The following is a 22,870-nucleotide window of genomic DNA, read 5'->3' as shown; positions in this document are numbered from 1 at the left end:
TCTACCTGGGTTAAGCTGCGTAAAAACAACCTAAGTGAATAGTACTTCTACCCGGAACTATGAGCTGGATCCCCCTAGGCAAAAAGGTTCTACCTGGGTTAAGTTGCGTAAAAACAACATGAGCGAAGAGTACTTCTACCCGGAACTATGAGTTGCATCCCCCTAGGCGAAAGGATTCTACCTGAGTTAAGCTGCGTAAAAACAACCTGAGTGAAGAGTACTTCTACCCGGAACTATGAGCTGGATCCCCCTAGGCAAAAAGGTTCTACCTGGGTTAAGCTACGTAAAACAGCCTGAACGAAGAGTACTTCTACCCGGAACTATGAGCTGGATCCCCCTAGGAGAAAAGGTTCTACCTGGGTTAAGTTGCGTAAAAGAAACCTGAGCGAAGAGTACTTCTACCTGGAAATATGAGCTGGATCCCCCTAGGTGAAAAGGTTCTACCCGGGTTAAGCTGCGTAAAAACAACCTGAGCGAAGAGTACTTCTACTCGGAACTATGAGCTGGATCCCCCTAGGCAAAAAGGTTCTACCTGGGTTAAGCTGCGTAAAAATAACCCGAGCGAAGAGTACTTCTACCCGAAACTATGAGCTGGATCCCCCTAGGCGAAAAGGTTCTACCTGGGTTAAGTTGCGTAAAAACAACCTGAGCGAAGAGTACTTCTACCTGGAACTATGAGCTGGATCCCCCTAGGTGAAAAGGTTCTACCTGGGTTAAGCTGCGTAAAAACAACCTGAGCGAAGAGTACTTCTACTCGGAACTATGAGCTGGATCCCCCTAGGCAAAAAGGTTCTACCTGGGTTAAGCTGCGTAAAAATAACCCGAGCGAAGAGTACTTCTATCCGGAACTATGAGCTGGATCCCCCTAGGTGAAAAGGTTCTACCTGGGTTAAGCGGCATAAAAACAACCTGAGCAAAGAGTACTTCTACGTGGAACTATGAGTTGGATCCCCCTAGACGAAAAGGTTCTACCTGGGTTAAGCTAAGTAAAAACAACTTGAGCGAAGAGTACTTCTACCCGGAACTATGAGCTGTATCCCCTTAGGCGAAAAGGTTCTACCTGGGTTAAGCTGCGTAAAAACAACCCGAGCGAAGAGTACTTCTACCCGGAACTATGAGTTGGATCCACTTAGGTGAAAAGGTTCTACCTGAGTTAAGCTACGTAAAACACCCTGAGTGAAGAGTACTTCTACCCAGAAATATGAGCTGGATCCCCCTAGGCGAAATGATTCTACCTGAGTTAAACTACGAAAATGGGAGGTGTGAACAATAGCGATGCATGATGAAAATAAAAGAAAAATGAAGATTTTACGGAGCTTACGTTTGGTGACATTCGTTCTTTTAGAATCGCCATTCTGCACTGCTTTGTTCCTGCTTCAAACAAAGAAAAAATTTGTGAGTTTTCATAGTGGTGGTTGGTTTGTGGCCTTGATGCCTTTAGTAGTTTGATTCATGGCCACTGCTGTCGAAGAGCCAATTCTATCAGTGTGGTTCCGAGATGCTCGGTTGCTCTGTATCATTTTTTGGAGACCTTGAATTTCCAGTGTTGGCACCAACTATTTCATATCCAGATTCCCAAGGTATAGCTACCCTTGTCTCTAAGGCAAGGCTAGTTTTTCAAACTCAGTTGTCTTGCACTCAGTATCAGTTTGTGTTTGTAGTGCTTATCAACCTTTCTCATGAAGCAGGTCTTGCTTAGGAGACATTTTTAGTTTCTTTGAGACACTTTGTTCGCCTTATCAAATGAGATCACAGATGGATTCATGCCTTTGTTAATGCCATATATGCCCCAAATTGTGCTCGAAATTACGGGGAAACTGTAGCTAGTTTTGCAGCCATTTCTTTGCTTTGCTTTTGATGCAGGATTAGACCGAAAGGGACTTAAATAAAAATATGGGTAAAAATAGAATAATAATTGAAATTGAAAAAGAACTGTTCTTGAACAAAAGGTGTCCCTTTCAGAGAAAGGAATAGGGAGACTTATCTGGAGGTATATACCGACTTTAATGAATCATGACATGCATTTTAGACTGGACGCCTGATCCATTTGAGCTGTCTAATTCTCAAAATCCGTCGCAAATGATCATCTTGAAATTGTCTTGGTTGTGCTCATGCCGGAGAATCGAAGACCCTTATTCGGCTTGTAGCTCTCTTTGCAGGTTTTCGCTAACTAACCTCTCTCATTTATCTACTAACCGTCGCCTTATGGTGCCCATATGGGTTTTTACCAATAAGACTATCTCATTTCTCTGCTCATTGGTGCCTTATAGTGACCGTACGGGTTTTTACTAATAAGACTCTCTCAATTTTTTTGACTAAGATACTGCATGAGGGAGGTACCCAACGCCCTTGGCATGGGGACTTCAAACATTCTCAAACACATTGATCAAAAGTTCTTGAAAGGTAAAAAAGCGAAATGAACCTTGAAACGAATTACAACTTTTAGAAACCTTTTTTACAGAAAAACTGTGGAATAAACAAACTTGTGCCCCAGTTTTGGAGTATTGAGAATATGGATTTTTTGTTTTGATGGGACCGAACCCAAGGTAAAGCTGCCTATGTATCCTTTCGGAATTAGGTCTGACGTAGTTCAATGAATCAGAGATTTGTTGTTTGGCTTTCTTTACAAGTACGCAGGTTCCAACAAGTGAGAAACAAGGAAAACAAATACAGCTCAAAAGGATTAACAGAAGGGTAACACCTATTTGGAATAGCGAGCAAATGATAGCGTTCGTCACTTTGATATGAGAAAATCAATGCGTGAAAATTCTACAGTGGGTATATATCAGACATAATATCTTTTGACTACATCTGTGTTAATAGTCATTTCTGGTATCCGTCCTTCTTCATCTACCAAGTGCAAAGCCCCTTTTGGTAACACTTTCTTGATGATGTAGGGTCCTTGCCAGTTCGTGAAAAACTTTCCTTTAGCTTCTACCTGGTGCGGAAGGATGCTTTTCAAAACCGACTGGCCTACCTCAAACTACCTTGGGCACACTTTCTTATTGTAAGCGTGTGCCATTCTTTGCTAGTATAATTGGCTGAACACACTGCTGCTAGCCGTTTTTCGTCGATCAACATCAGTTGTTCTAATCAGGTTTTGACCCACTCAGTGTCTTCAATCTCTGATTCCACAATAATTTAGAAAGAGGGAATTTCAACTTCAGCGGGTATTACAACTTCAGTTCCATATATAAGCAAATACAGAGTTGCACCAACAAATGTGCGAACAGTCGTGCGGTATCCCAAAAAAGCAAAAGGCAGCTTTTCATGCCATTACCTGAAACCTTGGATCATCTTCCTAAGAATCTTCTTGATGTTCTTATTTTCCGCTTCAACGGCTCCATTGTCTTTTTGGCCGGTAAGGGGTAGAATGGCGATGCATGGTTTTAAATTGTTCGCATACCTCTTTCATCAAATGACTATTCATATTAGCTGTATTGTCAGTGATAATGGTCTTTGGGATACCAAAGCGACAGATGATGTTGGAATGAACAAAGTCTATCACTGCTTTCTTAGTGACTGCTTTGAAAGTGACGGCCTCCACCCACTTGGTGAAGTAATCAATTGCAACCAAAATGAATCTATGCCCATTTGAAGCCTTTGGCTCGATTGGCCCAATAACATCCATTCCCCAAGAAATAAAAGGCCAAAGAGAGGACATGGGATGCAACTCCGAAGGAGGCGAGTGAATCAGGTCACCATGAATCTGGCATTGGTGACACTTACGAACAAATCTGAAGAAATCTCGTTCCATAGTAAGCTAATTATACCCTGCCCGCAGAATCTTCTTCGCTAAAACATATCCATTCATGTGAGGTCCGCATAACCCCGAATGCACTTCACTCATGATCCGCTCTGGTTTTGTAGCACCTATGCAACTCAAAAGTTCAAATCTGGGGTCCTCTTGTACAGAATTTCCCCATTCAGGAAGAAACCACTGGCGATCCACCTTATAGTTCTTTTTTGATCTCCTTTAGCATGCTCTGGATATTTTCTTATTTACAGGAATCGTTTTATGTCATGATACCATGGTTCACCATCTAGTTCTGTCTCAATTGTATTGCAATAATGGTGTTGATTCCGAACTTGGATTTCTAGTGGATCAATATGAGTGTTGCCTGGATAAGGGAGCATCGAGGCTAGAGTAGCCAAGGCATCGGCTAGCTAGTTGTGAAACCGGGGAATGTACCTGAACTCGATGGATTTGAATCTTTTGATCAAGTCTCGCACACATTGTCTGTACGGAATAAGCTTGATGTCTCGAGTCTCCCATTCGCCTTGGGCTTGTCAGATAAGCAAGTCAAAATCTCCCATAACTAATAGTTCATGTACATCCAGATCGATGGCCATTTTCAAACCCATGATACAAGCTTCGTATTCTACGGGATTATTGATAGAGAAGAACTGAAGTCGGGCCATTGTAGGGTATTGATGCCCAATAGGTGAGATGAGGATTGCCCCGATCCCAACTCCTTTGATATTGACAACCCCATCAAAATATATTTTCCATATAGGATGATCATCTGGAACTACTTCCTCTATTGAGTTGACCTCTTCGTCTAGGAAGTATGTGCTAAGTGGCATGTACTCATCATCAACTGGATTCTCTACCAAAGCCTGTGCTTTCATCGCAGTGCGAGTGAAATAGACAATGTCGAACTCTGTGAGCAGGATTTGCCATTTTGCGAGCCTACCAGTGGGCATTGGCTTTTTGAAGATGTACTTCAAAGGATCCATTTTGGATATAAGGTAAGTCATGTAGGCCAAAAGATAATGTCTCAGCTTCTGAGTGACCCAAGTCAAGGCACAATATGTTCTTTCTAAAAGGGTGTACATAACCTCATAATTGGTGAACTTCTTGCTCAAATAATAGATTGCTTATTTCTTTTTGCCTGTTGCATCATGTTGCCCCAGAACGCACCCAAAAGAATTATCCATCACCAATAGATATAAAAACAAAGGCCTACCAAGTTTAGGTGGGACCAGTACAGGGGGTTTTGATAGATAATCTTTGATCCCGTCAAAAGCCTTTTGGCAATCATCCGTCCACTTGATAGTGGCATTCTTTTTCAGCAACTTAAAGATGGGCTCACACGTGGTTGTGAGCTGAGCAATGAACATACTGATGTAGTTCAACCTCCCGAGCAAACTCATGACTTCCTTTTTGTTCTTCGGGGGTAGCAGATCTCGAATGGACTTTATCTTAGATGGATCCAGTTCAATGCCTCTTCGGCTTATTATAAACCGAGGATTTTCCCAGATGGAACCCCAAATGCACACTTTGCTGGATTAAGCTTAAGATCATACCTTCGAAGCCATTCGAAGAACTTTTTCAAATCACACACGTGATCAGCCTGTGTCGTTGATTTTATGATGACATTATCGGCATATACTTCAATCTCTTTGTGCATCATGTCGTGAAAAATGGTGGTCATGGCCCTCATGTAATTTGTTCCTGTATTCTTTAAACTGAATGGCATGACCCTGTAATAATAAGTACCCCATGGAGTGGTGAAAGCGGTTTTTTTTTGCATCATCCTCATCCATTAGAATTTGGTGGTACCCAGCATAGCAATCCACGAACGATTATATCTCATGCTTTGCGTAATTATCTATAAGAATGTGGATTTTTGGCAAAGGAAAATTATCCTTTGGACTTGCTTTGTTCAGGTCTCTGTAGTCAACACAGACTCTGGTCTTTCCATCCTTCTTTGGCACAAGCACAACATTCGCCACCCAGGTGGTGTATCGGATAGCTCTGACCACATTGGCGCTTAGTTGCTTCATTATTTCCTCTTTGATTTTGTCACTCACGTCTGTTTTAAATTTTCGTTGCTTTTGTTGGATTGGTGGAAAATTAGGATACGTATGAAGCTTATGAACCACTAGATCAACACTTAAACCTGGGCATATCATCGTAAGACCAAGCAAACACATCTCTGTATTCAAATAAAAGTTTAATCAAGGCATCTTTGGTTTTATGTTCAGTGTGAATGATTATCTTTATTTCTCTAACTTCTTCAAGACTTCCAATATTAATTGGCTCAGTTTCATTGAGGTTGGGCTTAGACTTGTTTTCAAATTGTTCCAACTCTCTTTTTATTTCCTCAACAACCTTATCTTCATCATATTCAACCTCTTGATGCATTATTTTGATATTAGACAGCTTTTTAAGATCTGGGCGTGAATTCCTCATGCATGTCATGTTACTAAAGCCGACATTAACAAAACTGAAATGGAAATAAAAATGATAGGTATTAGGAAAAGGAATAGATACAAAACTTAATACGAAACTGAACTGCATTTCATTGAATTTGAAAGGATAGAAGGGTTAACATCAAAACAAAACCATCACACTGAGATGTTTGGATTACAACCCTGAAAGTAACACAAAATACAAACAAAAAAAGAGAGACTGCAAAAGCAAACTACTAAGACTCCTTCCTTGTGGGGAGAGGAGTTGTTTCCCAGTTGGTGTGCATGCTGTCTGGGTCAATTAGTTGCACATCGGCATGACTAGTGCCTTCACCAGCCTGGATCATATTCGCTTCAGAAAACATCTGGCAGCGGCCATGGAATATTTCATCGATGTTTGCATGCGCTGAGGAATTTTGACCCTCTTGGAGTCGTGGCTTGACAAAAGTGTAGAAAATGTGAGGGATAGGTTGTTTCAAGATCCATCCATGCTTTTGCGGTGCTTGCCTATGTTTTGTCTACTTGTGTTGGCCTGAAGCCTAAGTCAAACGTACCCTGGTCACTGAATGGAGAAATAGGCTCCGATATTCCTTTCAATGATGCCCCCAAGCCTTTTCCTAGCTCATAACCTTGTCTCAACATAACTGTAGCCACTGTTATAGATGTGGCAGCAAGACGAGGATGCAGAATGGGCTTTCTCTCCCGAACATGGTCCATAGAAACCACTTCAAAAGATTGATAGACAATGGACTCACATCCTTCCTTGGCCTCAATACACGAGATTAATGGGTCTTTATAAATGGATGACTCGTCTTCTTTGTGAACAATAATTTCTTGCATGTCGTGTTCGAATGTGACCATCTGATGCAATGTGGATGGCACAGCTTGTGCCATATGGATCTATGGACTTCCAAGAAAAAAGTTATAAGAAGTGTTCATGTCCACTATTTGGAAGACAATTTCAAAGTCAACTGGCCCAATTGTCATGGTGAGGTTGATCTCCCCAATGGTATCTCTCACTGAGCCATCAAAAGCCCAAATGCAAACATTGCTAGGTCGAATTCTGTCTGTATTGATTTTCATGCCTTGCAAAGTAGAGAGAGGGCATACATCTACACTCGAGCCTCCATCAACCATGACTCACTTTACATAATGCCTCTCACATTTGATGACCAGGTGCAAAGCCCTATTGTGCCCGGCCCCTTCCTCAGGAAGTTCATCATCAGTAAAGGAGATTCTGTTCACCTAGAAAAATCTGTTGGCCATCTTCCCTAACTCATCTACTGTGGTCTTCTCTGAGACATGTGCCTCGTTCAGGGTCTTGATTAGTACACGGGCATGCTCTTTTGAATGTAGGAGCAGAGATAGTAGAGAGATTTGGGCAGGAGTCTTTCTTAGCTGGTCAATGATTGAGTAATCGTGAACTTTCATCTTTTTCAAAAACTCTTCTGCCTCTTCTTCGGTGACGGACTTCTTTATTGGCAATTGTCCTTGTTTGATTTGCTTGGCCTTCCTCAACTCCTCTGGAGAATAACACCTCCCTGATCGAGTCAAACCTCCAGTTTCCCCCACTTCTTCTATGATTTTTTTTGCCTTTGTACGTCATCACAGTTTTGTTGTAGTTCCAAGGAATGGTTTTTGTATTTATCACAGGCGATTGCACGACAGGTTTGATTATGATCAGCTCTGTTATGCCATTCGTACCACCCTGATTCTACCTTGTGATGGGGTGGCCTCCAAGGACATACAACATTGGAGCGAACCTCCAACCTCAAGACCTTGGGCACAAATAAAATTACCTTTTCTGAGCTCGGGGCGCCTTTCACAATAAATGGCATATCTCGGCTTGGACTTACTTCCAGACATGTTCTTTCTTGAATTGCTCCCACTATCATTTTTGTTTGACTGACCGGCTTGTATTCTTGATCTCGGCCAATCATTCCGACAAAATGAGCATCATTGTGTGCTGGTAATGGGTTGTTTGTCACATTAGAAGGGTCCTCGCCATTCATCACTACAATCATTTTTTTAGAAATGAGTCTTTCTATGGCTCTTTTCAGAGTCCAACAGTCATAGGAGCTATGCCCCGGGGCACCTGAATGATATTCACATCTAGCATTTGCTTGAAATCCATGTGAATCAGGATGCATATGGTGGGGAGCGATGGGTCCGATCATGCCCATTTGCTTCAGATTCTGGAATAGACTAGAGTATGAATCAGCCAATGGAGAGAATATTTCTACTGGCCTCTGCTCTCGACCATAATCCTGCCTGGGACGAGCATTGTAGGGTGCCCGAAAATTTTGTTGCTGAGGTCGGGGGGCCCTTGGAGCTGGTGCCCGTACCTACTGATTGGGAGGCCAAGCATATGATTGAGCATTGAACACAGTATATTATGGTGGGTCCACAGAGTATGGAGGAATTGGTGGGGGATAATAATGTTGAGGGTAACTGGATTGCCCCTGCTGAACTTGCACATAAGGGTGCAATACCCCTCTTTGAACTCCCCTAGATCCCGAAGCCATTATGGACCCTTCATCTCTCTTCTTTCTATTTTCCAAACCTCCCGACCCATTTTGGATAGCTTGGGTGGTGGCTTTGAGAGTAGCTTGACTTAACATTTTTCCAGTCTTGAGGCCATTTTCGACCATCTCCCCTATTTTGATTGCTTCTGCAAAAGGTCTACCCATCACGGACATCATGTTCTGAAAATAATCAGGCTCTTGAGCCTCCAGAAAAACAGTGATCATCTCATGGTTATCCATGGGTGGCTTAACTCTAGCTGCTTGCTCCCTCCACTTAATGGCATAATCCCTAAAACTTTCGGTCGGCTTTTTCTTCATATTGGACAAGGAATTACGATCCGGCGCAATATCAATGTTATACTGAAATATTTTGATGAAGGCCTGGGCCATGTCTTCCCAAACATGCCAGTGAGAGATGTCTTGGTCAATGAACCATTCAGAAGCTACCCCACAAGGCTTTCCCCAAAGTAAGCCATCAGCAGCTCTTCCTTTCCTCCTACACCCCTCAGCTGGTTGCAGTACCTTTTCAAGTGGGCGATAGGGTCACCGTGTCCATCGTATTTCTCAAATTTTGGGGTCTTGAACCCTTGTGGCAAATGGATGTGAGGGAAAATGCATAGATCACTTTATGAAACACTTTTGTGACCACCCAGTCCCTGTATGTTCTTTATATTCTGTTCAAGACTTTTCATTTTCCTGGCCATCTCATCTGGCTCAACCGTCATGGAAGGCTTTTCATTTTCCACTGGTGACTCGTACTGAGGAGTCTGATTGTACGGAGCTGAGATCCTAAAAGCCGTATTTGGAGAATAGTATTGTCCATCATAAGCATGAGATTGTGGCTCATTATTTGGCCTCGTCACAGGTAGTGGCGGCGAGATTGTATATACCGGTGCGCCAAATATGATGAGAGGGGTGTTCCTGACTGGTGTGACTGGAGGTCACATGTTAGAGGTACCGGGGGCAGCATGGAGGCTGTAGTTTGGCACATACCCTAGTGGTAGAATGTGATCGCTCGTTGCATGGAACGTTGTACGGTGGAAGTTCCTTCAGAGGGAACCTAGGGTGGAGGTTGACCAGAAACCCAAGCTTGATATACGTCTGACAGTTGCTGTCTCAATTTTCTTATTTCCTCTGACTCTTGCTTGGCTGATTGACCCTGCGTATTGCCACTGAGCAACTTGATTTTATCACTGTTATCCATTACTACCGGTCCCTTAGATCTTGTGAAGTAATGATGTGTTACCAGATTCACCACAAACCAACCACCTTAAACTTAACCTTTTAATGCAGCAAACGTGTTAGGGTTAGTCATTTTATGGATATAAATTACACATAATATGTCATGCTCCTAACGTCATCATCTTTTCTAAAATGGCTTTTGGAAGGCTTCATGTTTCATTCCGACTTATCAAGTTGCTTCTTATTGGCGCTCTTGTTCTCTTCTTCCCTTTTTTGTTTTTGTTTTTACACTCCCCTCATTTTGATCCTAACTTAGATTCATTGAAAAATATTTTGATCGAACCTTTTGTGGGTTGCCTACGTATCATGTCACCGCATGAATCAGATCATTACGTAGTTCAGGGGTGAGACACTTGACTGATTTTTTTTTTAAAAAAAAAAAAACAAAACAAACACACATAACATTTTGAAAAATAAAGTCTTTGTGGGTTTTCAATATATATTTTTGTATTTGGTACAATACGTTGAAACAAAATGCGCAAAGAAAACTACAACAGACTCGACTGGATTGAAACAAAACTCCACAAAACCAAAGCCACAAAAAGACACCTCATAGACTCAAAAATAAAAATATACCCACTAAAACATCTTAAAAAGTGAATGCAACAAAGACTTCAAATTTGCAGACTATCCAGTTGACATCATCTTGGTTGGGGCGCTCCCTGCCCCAATTGATTGGACATATCTTTGTACAAGGCCTCCCGATCTGTAGCAATGTGGCGAGCGAGGTTGATTGCGGATTCGATAAACATTTTCTTATTCCTTTTCTCACAATCTGTGCACCCCAAAGCAGTGTACTCGGCTATCTCAAGTATCCTTCTCTTGACATTCTCTTGGAACGCAAACATGCCATCGATTTGCCGCCCATGGGCATCAGCCAAATTCAGTGCATCTGCCTCACGGTCCAATGCTGAGTTCCTTTATTTCATGTCTTCGGCCAAATCATTTTGGAGGCGACCTATTACCTCATGATAGTAACGTTTCTCCGTCTTGAATTCGGCTAGTTGGTGATTCTTAACTGACTCAAATTTCTCCCTCTGGAGATCAAACTCCATTTGTTGTCAGTGCATTTCTTCCTCGACGATGCTCAAGTCTTCTTGCAACTTATGTATTTCAGCATCTTTGTTCGCCTCAACTCTTCTGACTAAACCATTCGTGTTTGTCAGTTCTTCTTGTTAGCGGGCTGCCTCATTTTTAGCCTGCTGTAGATCTTTATCCATGACCCTCAATGCAGATTGATAATCTTTCTCAATATTTAAACGAATCTGAGCAACTCTTGCTTGTTGTTGGGCTTGTTGTTTGGCAATGGTCATCTGAGCACGCTCCAATTCCTCTTTCAGCTTTTCTATAGTTCTTTGATCATTTCTCCTCCTGTTTGACCCGACAGGCCTATCTCTAAACGATGAAGGATCATGAAACTAAGTAATATATTTAGGGATCATCTCTCCATGATCTCGGTCTTCTACCATCTCATTTAACTCCGAGATTTTACTTGCATTCCAAATTTTCATAATTTCCTCTTCGTCATGAGGTTGATCTTTACCAAAATCATAACAGAACTTGCTCATATCTAGTGTTGGTGGAACCTTCTATTGTCGTGCAAACTGGGGCATTACCCGAAGTGGAGCATAGGGTTGAACACCATCCAATCCTATGAGTACCAAATAAGAATGGTATGCAGACTCACAAATGACCTCTTTAGAGGAAAACCAATCGTAGTTCCATGTGATATGTTTGGCAGATAACGTAAGAAACAGTTCTTTCCAAGCGTCAATCCTTTCTGGTAAGTAACATTCGTCAATTCTTTTTTGGTGATCATAAGTGTGATTAGGCCAGAGCTCACTAAAATTGGCGATCGTAGGATGACGATAAAAATGCTCCAAAAACCATATCTGTAACAAAATATTGCAGCCATCAAAATTTCGTGCGCCTAATTTACATCTAGTTAAAGCACAAAAAATGGAAGAAAGAATCATAGGGACCAAGGTATAATCATCCCCTTTTGAGGTCAGAGCCTCAACTACACCTGCCAAGCGGATTTGAATACGTCCTTCCCTTTCCTAAAAGAGCAACCATAAATGCAAACCTTCTGTGTATCTTCCATGTTTCCTTATCTTCCTTTGATTTAAATTTTCCCACATTTCTTTCGAAATTGCATTCTAGGTCGTACAAGTGAAACAGAAATCCCAACTTAACCCACTTGCCTCCTAAACCTTCATATTGTCCGTAATTTATGTTCAAGAGTTTTAGAAACTTACCCTCATTCACATTTTCTGGTACTATGGCCCTTTGGCGGCGAAGATACGGCCCCACCCCTGTAAATGAGCGATTTCCTCCAAGGTCGGAGTCATTTCACAGTCAGTAAAATGGAACACATTGTTTTCAGGATCCCAATGCGGAATTAAAGCTTCGATCACATCCCTCCTGGATTGGATCGTCATCATGTGAATCAAATATCCCAAGTACTTCTTTATCTGGTTTCGTTCATATTCCTTAAAATCTCTCCACCAATCCCACAATAATTGTGGTATCAGATCAACAATAAGAAAATCCGGTATCCCTTCTGACCTGGACCTCTTTTCAGACTTACCTCTTTCCCCACTCATGGTGCTACTGTTCATCCGGACACGGGGTTAGGTTTTAATCAAATATACTATTGACACAAAAATTGCGATTCCTCGGGTTTGACTCTATAAAAACAAAATAATAAAATAAAAAATAAAAACCAAACTGTGGGACTAAAAAAAGTTAAATTAGTAATATAGTCATTAAATAAAAATATAAAAGACCCAAATGACTATTTTTTTGTATAAACAAGTAAAAAAAAATAATAAATAAATAAACCGGGCTCCCATTTCGCATTTTTGATGAAGGTTTCAAGGCTATTTCGAGAAAAAAAACCGGATGCCAGGGAAAAACTGGTTAAAAATTGACAAAGTGACTATATTATCATTATTTAAAAAAAATAAAAACAATAATAACTAATAGTCCATAGAAAACCCTCTTTTTTTTACTTCTCTCTTTTAAAAAAAAATGGGGTTGAACCTGATGAAGGTTGCCTACGTGTCTCACATCCGGTGAGAATCAAACCCGCTTAGTTCGGTTAAAATAACTAAAAAAAACTATTTTAAAAAATCATAATTTTAAAAACCCTTCAAAATTTATAAAAAAAAACGGGGTACTTTATGAAAACTTGGGGGAAATTTTCTTTTTCTCTCTCCTTTGTTCAATCAATCTATCCTAAAGTCGGTCAACATTTGAGTGAAGCCTACCAAATAATGTTACATATAACACATAAAGATGAACATGTTGGTCCGAAAAATTGGTACATGTCTAGACGGGCCCGACCCCTGTGCCGAGTCCCGCTAAGTCCAATGCATGATGCAAATAAAGCGTAGCCTACTAGAGATATCCATTGCTTTGTTCTTCTAAGTTTTCAAATCCTAAAGGAGATGGTATCTAGACCTGGCTTACCCAGATGGACAACCCGAGCCGAGGAGCATCAAGCATCACCAGTAGTAGAACAACACTAGCTAGCTAACGGCTCACCCGCCTAAGCATGTGTGATTAAATCTTTCACCAGAAGATAGTAGGCTAAATAGCTTTATCTCAAGACAGAAATTTTGTGATGTTGGTAGGCAAACACAACATAACTACCTATCAGAAGACTCAGAGGGGTGCGAGAGAGGATACAATTTATATCATAGTTCAAATAAATATTAAAGAGGTAAATAAGCGACAAATAGCACATTATGCTCCCAAACACAATAATATCCAAGACATGATAAAAGCCAAACAAAAATCAATATACAAAGCTCGAATTCTTATTAATAGATTCCCCAGCAGAGTCGCCAAAACTGTCACACCCCTTTTTACCCCCCAAAAGATAATGTAGCGTTATTATGGATTATGGGTTAAAGAGCTTTTCCAATTAAAGTGACAAATTTAAAATAGGGATTATTTTATTTACAGAGTCGCCACTTGGAATTGATTTTTGCCGGTGTTCCAAGTCACCTTTTATTTGAATCCCTATTCAAAGGAAGGTTTGGCTCTATTATTATTGATCTGCGAAAACAAAGTTCGGGTAAGGAATTCTATTGACCGGGGAGAAGGTGTAAGGCATTTCCCGAGTCCCGAGGTTCTAGCACGGTCGCTTCATTTACTATATTTGGCTTATATTATTTTGGATAACTTGCGTTTTATTGGATCTCATCTTTTACCTATGTCTGCTTTTATTGTTTGATTAAAATTATGAAAAAAAGTTATCTTGAAATAAGTTACGCGTACTAATACTTATTTTGTTACGTATCACAATTATGCCACGGAGACCATACACATAGCCATGATATTTGATTATTTAAAGCGCACCTAAATAAACTAGCGCACTTGAATTATTTTCCTAAACTAATTTAAGATTATTGTAAGGCCAAGAGTTATGGAATTGTTTGTGGAAAAAGTGTATAATTTTAGATATTTGAATAAATAAACTATCATATACCAATACCCTACATCCCAACAATTGAAGCCTAAACTTATTAGTGTCCAAATCTTCCAAACTTTTAGCAAGTTTAAATACTATATTTTCAGAAACATGATTAAGCATATAATATTTAAGGATTGATTTACATTATTATTTATAAAGTTTAAAGATAAATAAATAAAATAATATAAAAAAACAGAGGAAAAAATAAACCTTTTAATGCAAGATTTTCAATTAAATGAGTCTCCAAAAATATGTACAATAACTCAGACAAACGCCGAACAAGCATAAGAGAAGATGATCATCAAAGCCGGTGAATAGAGCTCCAATGGAATCCTCGACCTCGACTGTTAACACCACTCTTTGGTGTGTAAAAAGGAATGTTTTGAAGTATTTTCGTTGGGTTTTGGGGTGTTGAATTGCTAGAAATTTTCGAAAGAAAGAGGAAGAAAGAATGACACGAGTAGAAATTGTCGTAGCATAGAAGAAGAAAATATTTGTTTCTCTCAATTATCTCCTCTCTTTTCTCTCCTTTCTTCTTCATTTCTTCTCAAATTTTCTCTTCATTTTATACAAAATTTTTGAAATTTTTCATCAGCTTCAGTTTCATATATTGTGTATTGTGATGCTTCAAGAGTTGGGATTGGTTGTGTATTGATGCAGGTGGGTAGAGTTATTGCTTATGCCTCTCGGCAGTTGAAGCCCCATGAGAAGAACTACCCCGCTCATGATTTGGAGTTGGCTTCCATAGTTCACGCATTGAAGATTTTGAGGCATTACTTGTATGGCGTATCTGGTGAGGTGTTCACTGATCATCATAGTCTTCAACATTTGTTCAAGCAAAAGGATCTTAATTTGAGGCAGCGGAGATGGTTGGAGTTGCTTAAAGATTATGATATCACTATATTGTACCATACGGGAAAGGCCAATGTGGTGGTCGATGCTTTGAGCCGAAAGGCAGTGAGTATGGGGAGTTTGGCATATATTCCAGTTGGGGAGAGACCTCTTGCGGTTGATGTTCAGGCCCTGGCCAATCGGTTCGTGAGGTTGGATATTTCGGAGCCTAGTCGGGTGTTGGCTTGTGTGGTTTCTCGGTCTTCTTTATATGATCGCATCAGAGAGCGCCAGTATGATTATCCGCATTTGCTTGTCCTTAGGGACAGAGTTCAGCATGATGATGCCAGAGATGTGACCGTCGGTGATGACGGTGTGTTGAGGATGCAAGGCCGGATCTGTGTGCCCAATGTGGATGGGCTTAGAGAGCTGATTTTGGAGGAGGCCCATAGCTCGCGGTATTCCATTCATCTGGGTGCCACGAAGATGTATCAGGATTTGAGGCAGCACTATTGGTGGAGAAGAATGAAGAAAGATATTGTGGGATGTATAGCTCGGTGTCTCAACCGTTAGCAGGTGAAGTATGAGCATCAGAAACCGGGTGGCTTATTTCAGCAGATGGTTATTCCCGAGTGGAAGTGGGAGAGAATCACGATGGACTTTGTGGTTGGACTTCCTCGAACTTTGAAGAAGTTCGATGCTATTTGGGTGATTGTGAATCGGCTGACTAAGTCTGCGCACTTCATTCCTGTGTGTACTACCTATTCTTTAGAGCGGTTGGCAGGGATTTATATCCGGGAGATTGTTCGGTTGCATGGCATTCCTGTTTCCATCATCTCAGATAAAGGTACTCAGTTTACTTCGCAGTTCTGGAGAGCCGTGCAGAGAGAGTTGGGTACTCAAGTAGAGTTGAGCACAGCGTTCGGACGGACAGTCCGAGCGTACTATTCAAATATTGGAGGACATGTTGCGTGCTTTTGTTATTGACTTTGGAGGTTCATGGGATAAGTTTCTACCACATGTAGAGTTTGCTTACAACAACAGCTACCAGTCGAGTATTCAGATGGCTCCATATGAGGCTTTGTACGGGAGGTGGTGTAGATCTCCGGTTGGTTGGTTCGAGCCCGGCGAGGCTAGACTATTGGAGACAGATTTGGTTCAGGATGCCTTAGAGAAGCTGAAGGTGATTCAGGAGAGGCTTCGTACAGCGCAGTCACGTCAGAAGAGTTATGCGGACCGGAAGGTTCGAGATGTGTCCTACATGGTCGGTGAGAAGGTCCTGCTGAAGGTTTCGCCCATGAAGGGTGTCATGAGATTTGGGAAGAAAGGCAAGTTGAGTCCTCAGTTCATTGGGCCTTTTGAGGTGCTTCGTAGGATTGGGGAGGCGACTTATGAGCTTGCTTTACCACCCAGCCTGTTGAGTGTTCATCCGGTATTTCATGTTTCTATGCTCCGGAAGTATATTGGGGATCCGTCTCATGTTTTGGACTTCAGCATGGTTCAGTTGGATGATGATTTGACCTTTGATGTAGAGCCAATAGCTATTTTGGGTCGCCAGGTTCGGAAGTTGAGGTCAAAGGATATAGCTTCAGTGAAGGTGCAGTGGAGAGGTCAGCCCGTGGAGGAGGCCACCTGGGAGACCGAGCGGGAGATACGAAGCAGATATCCTTATCTGTTTGAGGCTTCAGATATGTTTCTTGACTCGTTCGAGGACAAACGTTTGTTTAAGTTGGGGAGGATGTGACGACCCGGCCAGTCGTCTCATGAGTTACCGCTCCATTTCCCCCATTTCAGCTTCTTTACGCTTCGTTATCCGTGTTTTATGGGATCGAGATGATTAGTTCGAGTTCGGAGAGGATTTTGTAAGAAGTGAGACACTTAATCTCTTTTAAGAAGGCTTAAGTTGGAAAAGTCAACCGGATGTTGACTTATGTGTTAGAGGGTTCAGATGTGAGTTCCGATGGTTCGGTTAGCTTCGGGAGGTGATTTGTGACTTAGGAGAGTGATCGGAAGTGGTTTTGGAGGTACGGTGTAGAATTAGGCTTGAATTAGCGAAGTTAGTATTTTGACAAATTCCGGTTGATAGGTGAGATTTTGATCCGAGGGTTGGAATGGAATTTCGAGAGTTTCTGTAGCTTCGTTATGTCATTTTGGACCTGTCTGCAAAATTTGAGGTCATTCGGACGTGGTTTGGTTGGATTTTTGATCAAAAATGGAATTTGGAAGTTCTTGATATTCATAGGCTTGAATTCGATGTGATTTGATGATTTTGTTGTTAGTCGAGGTGTTTTGATGATTGGAACGAGGTTAAATAATGTTTAGGATGCGTTGGTGCTTTTGGTTGAGGTCCCGGGGGCCTCGGGTGTGTTTCGGGTGAGTTTTGAGCGAGTACGGACACCCCGGAACATAGAAAAATGGAGGGAGCAGCAGTTTTGGCGCGGACTACGCTCCTTTTCGTGCTGGGCGCGCTGGCTTAGTTGATGGTCAGGTTGATGGTCCTACTTCGGAAGCTCATATTGTTTGATCCACAAGGAATTTGAGATGATTCAAAAATGACAGTTGTAGCCCTTCGTGTCTAGTTTCCAGAAAGGTAAAGATATCACTATTCGGACATCAGTAGCGAAAGTTATGTCCAAAATACTAAAGTTTGTCCCTGCAGAGCACGACCTGCGCGGCCGCGGTGGTTTTTGCGCGGACCGCGGTCATTTTTGTGCGGTCAGCAGTGTCGGAATCCGAGGGGTACTCTATAAATATAAGGTTTTGGTTTTTTTTTTTTATATTTTGACCTAGAGAGCTCGGATTTTGGCGACTTTTCGAAGGTTTTTCAAGAAATTGGTCGGGGTAAGTGATTCTAACTCAGATTTGGTTGGAGTACATGAATCTATCACAGAATTAATCATTTAATTCGTGATTTGAGATGGAATTTGGGAAGAAAAATTGTGGAACCTTTCAAAAATGTAAAATGATGATTTGAAAGACCAAATGGTGTCGGAATTGGATAATTTTGGTATGGTTAGACTCGTGAGGGTATGATAATTCTGAAAATATAAATTTTACCCGATTCCGAGACGTGGGCCCGTGGTCGGGTTTTGCTAATTTCGAGATTTTTGATATTTTTCGAATGTTTTCGCTTGGGCTTTGTTCCCTTAGCATATTGTGACGTATTAGTTCTGATTTTGGATATATTTGACGCGCGTGGAGACCAATTCAAGGGGCAAAGGCGTCGTGAGCTAGAGAATTAGCTAGTTCGAGGTGAGTAATGGTTGTAAATGATGTCCTGAGGGTTTGAAACCCCGGATTCGCACATCGTAGTGCTATATTGAGGCAAGATACGCGCTGGATGAGGAACGTGGGGTCTTTCACTACTGGGGATTGTGACTTGGTCCATCCCGATTGATGACTTTACCGGATATTTGACTGAAATTCATTTGTTATCATCATGATTTAGGCAGATTGCCATATTTGGGCTTCGTACCAACTATTTGAACCCTTCAGGGATTTTTATCACTGTTTCCTCACTACTTGACTTATTATTTGAACTCAGTCCTGTTTATATCTATTGTGTTACAAACTCAGCCACTTTTACTCAGATTTGAAACTTAAATGATATTTCTACATCATGTTTTGTGCTGAGAACTACTATTTTACTAATGCCCAAGGGGCTTATGATGATTTCTGGACTGAGTGAGGCCGAGGGCCATATGTGAGGATATGCTGAGTGATATGAGGCTGAGGGCCTGAGATACTATTTATGCCAATGTGGTGGCTTGAGTGATGTGAGGATATGCTGAGTGATGATGCCACGAGGTGGCTTGATATAGTGCTTGGGCCGTAAGGGGCCCCTCCGGAGTCTGCACACCCACAGTGAGCGCGGGTACCCATGTGATTTGAAACAGTGGTAACAATGACACTGTTTGATGAAAGTTGGTCAGGTAACAATGGCTGACCATTATGCTGAGTGATTGTGAGGTAGCCCGCGGAGCTGATACTGTACTGAGAGTGAGCCCGAGGGGCTGATACTATATTGAGCGATTGATACTGTGCCCGAGGGGCGGATTTCTACTTTTTAATTACCTGTTAAATTACCTATTTTACTTGTTTTAAAAAGGAATATCATTTGATTTCTTCACTATTTTACTACTTTAGGTGATTTTACTGCTCGATATGGAATTTCTTTGTGCCTTTACGTGTTTTCATACTTTCAGCCATTATTTGTAATTATTACTCACTGAGTCGGAGTACTCACATTACTCCCTGCATTGTGTGTGCAGATTCAGGTATAGCAGAGTCCGCACTTGAGCACTGATTCCTTCCAGGCTAGTCAGTAATTTAGAGTTACGAGGTAGCTGTTGACGTCCGCAACCCCTTGTCTCTCTTATCCTCTATCATTTATGTTTTCTTTAGACTGTTGTATCGGATTCCGTACTTTGTAGACCTATAGCAGATTCTGTAGTGGCTCATGACTTGTGACACCCCGGTTTGGGTTGTGTCGGGATGGTTCTTGCTGTTGTTAACGTTAAAATTCCGCAATTTATGAGTATTATATTATATGTTATTAGTGTTTATGATGATTAACTGTTTAAAAGAGGTGTTCCATTTTGGTCTGGCTGGCCTTGTCTTCACGAGAGGCGCCATCACGATTGGGTTCGGGGATTGGGTCGTGAGAAGTTGGTATCAGAGCCTAGGTTACTTAGGTCTCACGAGTCATGAGCAGGTTTAGTAGAGTCTCGCGGATCGATACGGAGACGTCTGTATTTATCCTCGAGAGGCTGCAGAACCTTTAGGAAAGAACTTCACATTCTTGAATTCTTATCGTGCGTCCTTGATTCAGCTTGAAAAGTAACTCTTGAAATTCCTTCCACGTGTTCGTACGCGCACATGAGCGCTCAGTATCAGATGTGCCTTGATGGCTTGTGATCCCCCGATCGATGGGCGAGATGGAATCTCTGTGAGTTTATGTTGGGCCAGTCTGAAGGACTTGAGGCCGGATTTTTGCCTATGTCTTGAGCACCGAGGCGCTGATTGTGTGAGCAAGTGTTTTGAACTTATATGTTCAGTATTGTCCCTAATAGTGGGAATGACGGCTGGATACCTATGTGATGAATATGCTAATTCTGCGTGATGTTTCTATATGACCTGGAAGTGTTGAGGAAGATTTTCTAGATGATAGATGGACTACTAAGTGTATGATTTCCATTGTGAGTGGAAGTGTAGTTCCGGGATTATAGGCGTGTGAAGAATCTTTTCAAGACTCCTAGTTGAGAGTGAAGTAAATTTTATGTTACGGTATGAGTTTGGACTTAGGAAGATTAAGTGACTGTGTAATGTGTATGGCAGTGGAAGGTATACAAAATGTTAATTGGAAACATAACATGTGGGTTATCTCCTGCGGAGTGTTCTAAGGTGGTGTGATCCTTATGTTGTCTATTAGAAGATCTCATTTACAAGTGAAGAATATGCGTTGAAATCTAAATGGTGCTGCCTAGAGAGTGGGCTTAATTGTTGTGTGAGTGAATACAAGAATTGCAGAAGAGTTAGAAATTCCAGATGATTTGTATTTCCACAAGCTTGTGAAGGAGTGAGTTCAATCTCACTATGGTATTACAACAACAATAGAGTATGTGCGTTATGATTTATTGCGTGCGTTTTGCTATATGGCTGTGATCCAAGTTAGGGAGTTTGCTATTAATTAAGTTGATTGCACAATTAAGAGCTATATTGTTCCAATCTGCCACAGAGATGCCTCGGTATTATTTGATCCCGGTTCCACCTATTCTTGTGTGTCCTCATATTTTGCTCATTATTTGGGTACGCCCCGAGAGTTTCTTTCTTTACCTATTCATGTATCTACCCTGGTGGGAGATACTATTATTGTGGACCGTGTGTACCGGTTATGTGTTGTGATTATTGGGGGTCTAGAGACCCGAGTTGATTTATTTCTATTGAGCATGGTGGACTTTGATGTTATTTTGCGCATGGATTGGCTATCTCCGTGTTGTGCTATTCTAGACTGTCATGCTAAGACAGTCACTTTGGCTATGCTGGGTGTACCGCGGATCGAGTGGCGTGGTGTGACTGATTATATCCCTAGTAGAGTGATCTCTTTCTTGAAGGCTCAGCGTATGGTTGCCTTTCATATCTAGCATTTGTGAGGGATGTTGGAGCTGAGACTCCTAGTATTGATTCTGTCCCAGTTGTGAGGGACTTTCCCGATGTTTTTCCTGCAGACCTATCGGGCATGCCACCGGACAGGGATATTGATTTTAGTATTGACCTGGTACCTGGCATTCAGCCCATTTCTATTCCGCCATATCGTATGGCACCAGCAGAGTTGAAGGAATTGAAAGAACAGCTTCAGGAACTCCTAGATAAGGGGTTCATTCAGCCTAGTGTGTCCCCTTGGGGTGCACCAGTTTTGTTTGTGAAGAAGAAGGATGGCATGATGAGAATGTGCATTGATTATAGGCAATTGAACAAAGTAACAATCAAGAACAAGTATCCTTTGCCTCGCATGGATGATTTATTTGATCAGCTTCAGGGAGCGAGGGTGTTCTCCAAGATTGATCTCCATTCAGGTTATCACTAGTTGAAGATTAGGGATTCAGATATTCTTAAGACTTCTTTCAGGACCAGATATTGGCATTATGAGTTTCTTATTATGTCCTTCGGGCTAACCAATGCCCCAGCAGCATTCATACACTTGATGAACAGTGTATTTCGGCCTTATCTGGATTCGTTCGTTATTGTATTCATTGATGATATTCTGGTGTACTCGCGTAGTCAAGAGGAGCACGCGGAGCATTTAAGAGTTGTGTTGCAGAGACTGAGGGAGGATAAGCTTTAAGCAAAATTCTCCAAGTGTGAGCTTTGGCTCAGTTCAGTGGCTTTCTTGGGGAACGTGGTGTCCAGCGTGGGTATACAGGTTAATCCGAAGAAGATAGAGGCGGTTCAGAGTTGGCCCAGACCGTCCTTAGCCACAGAGATTCGTAGTTTTCTTGGGTTAGCAGGCTATTATCGCCGATTTGTTCAGGGATTTTCATCCATTGCATCGCCCTTGACCAAGTTGACTCAGAAGGGTGCTCCATTCGAATGGTCGGACGAGTGTGAGGAGAGCTTTCAGAAGCTCAAGACAGCCTTGACCATAACTCCAGTGTTGGTTTTGCCATCAACTTCAGGTTCATATACTGTGTATTGTGATGCTTCAAGAGTTGGGATTGGTTGTGTGTTGATGCAGGAGGGTAGAGTTATTGCTTATGCTTCTCGGCAGTTGAAGCCCCATGAGAAGAACTACCCCGTTCATGATTTGGAGTTGGCTGCCATAGTTCACGCATTGAAGATTCGGAGGCATTACTTTTATGGCGTATCTTATGAGTTGTTCACTGATCATCGCAGTCTTCAGCATTTGTTCAAGCAAAAGGATCTTAATTTGAGGCAGCGGAGATGGTTGGAGTTGCTTAAGGATTATGATATCACTATATTGTACCATCCGAGAAAGGCCAATGTGGTGGCCGATGCTTTGAGCCGAAAGGCACTGAGTATGGGGAGTTTGGCATATATTCCAGTTGGGGAAAGACCTCTTGCAGTTGATGTT

The sequence above is a fragment of the Nicotiana tabacum genome, chromosome 1, assembly GCF_000715075.1.
Source record: "Nicotiana tabacum cultivar K326 chromosome 1, ASM71507v2, whole genome shotgun sequence".
Classification (NCBI taxonomy): domain Eukaryota; kingdom Viridiplantae; phylum Streptophyta; class Magnoliopsida; order Solanales; family Solanaceae; genus Nicotiana; species Nicotiana tabacum.
Note: the sequence above shows the minus strand (reverse complement) of the source record.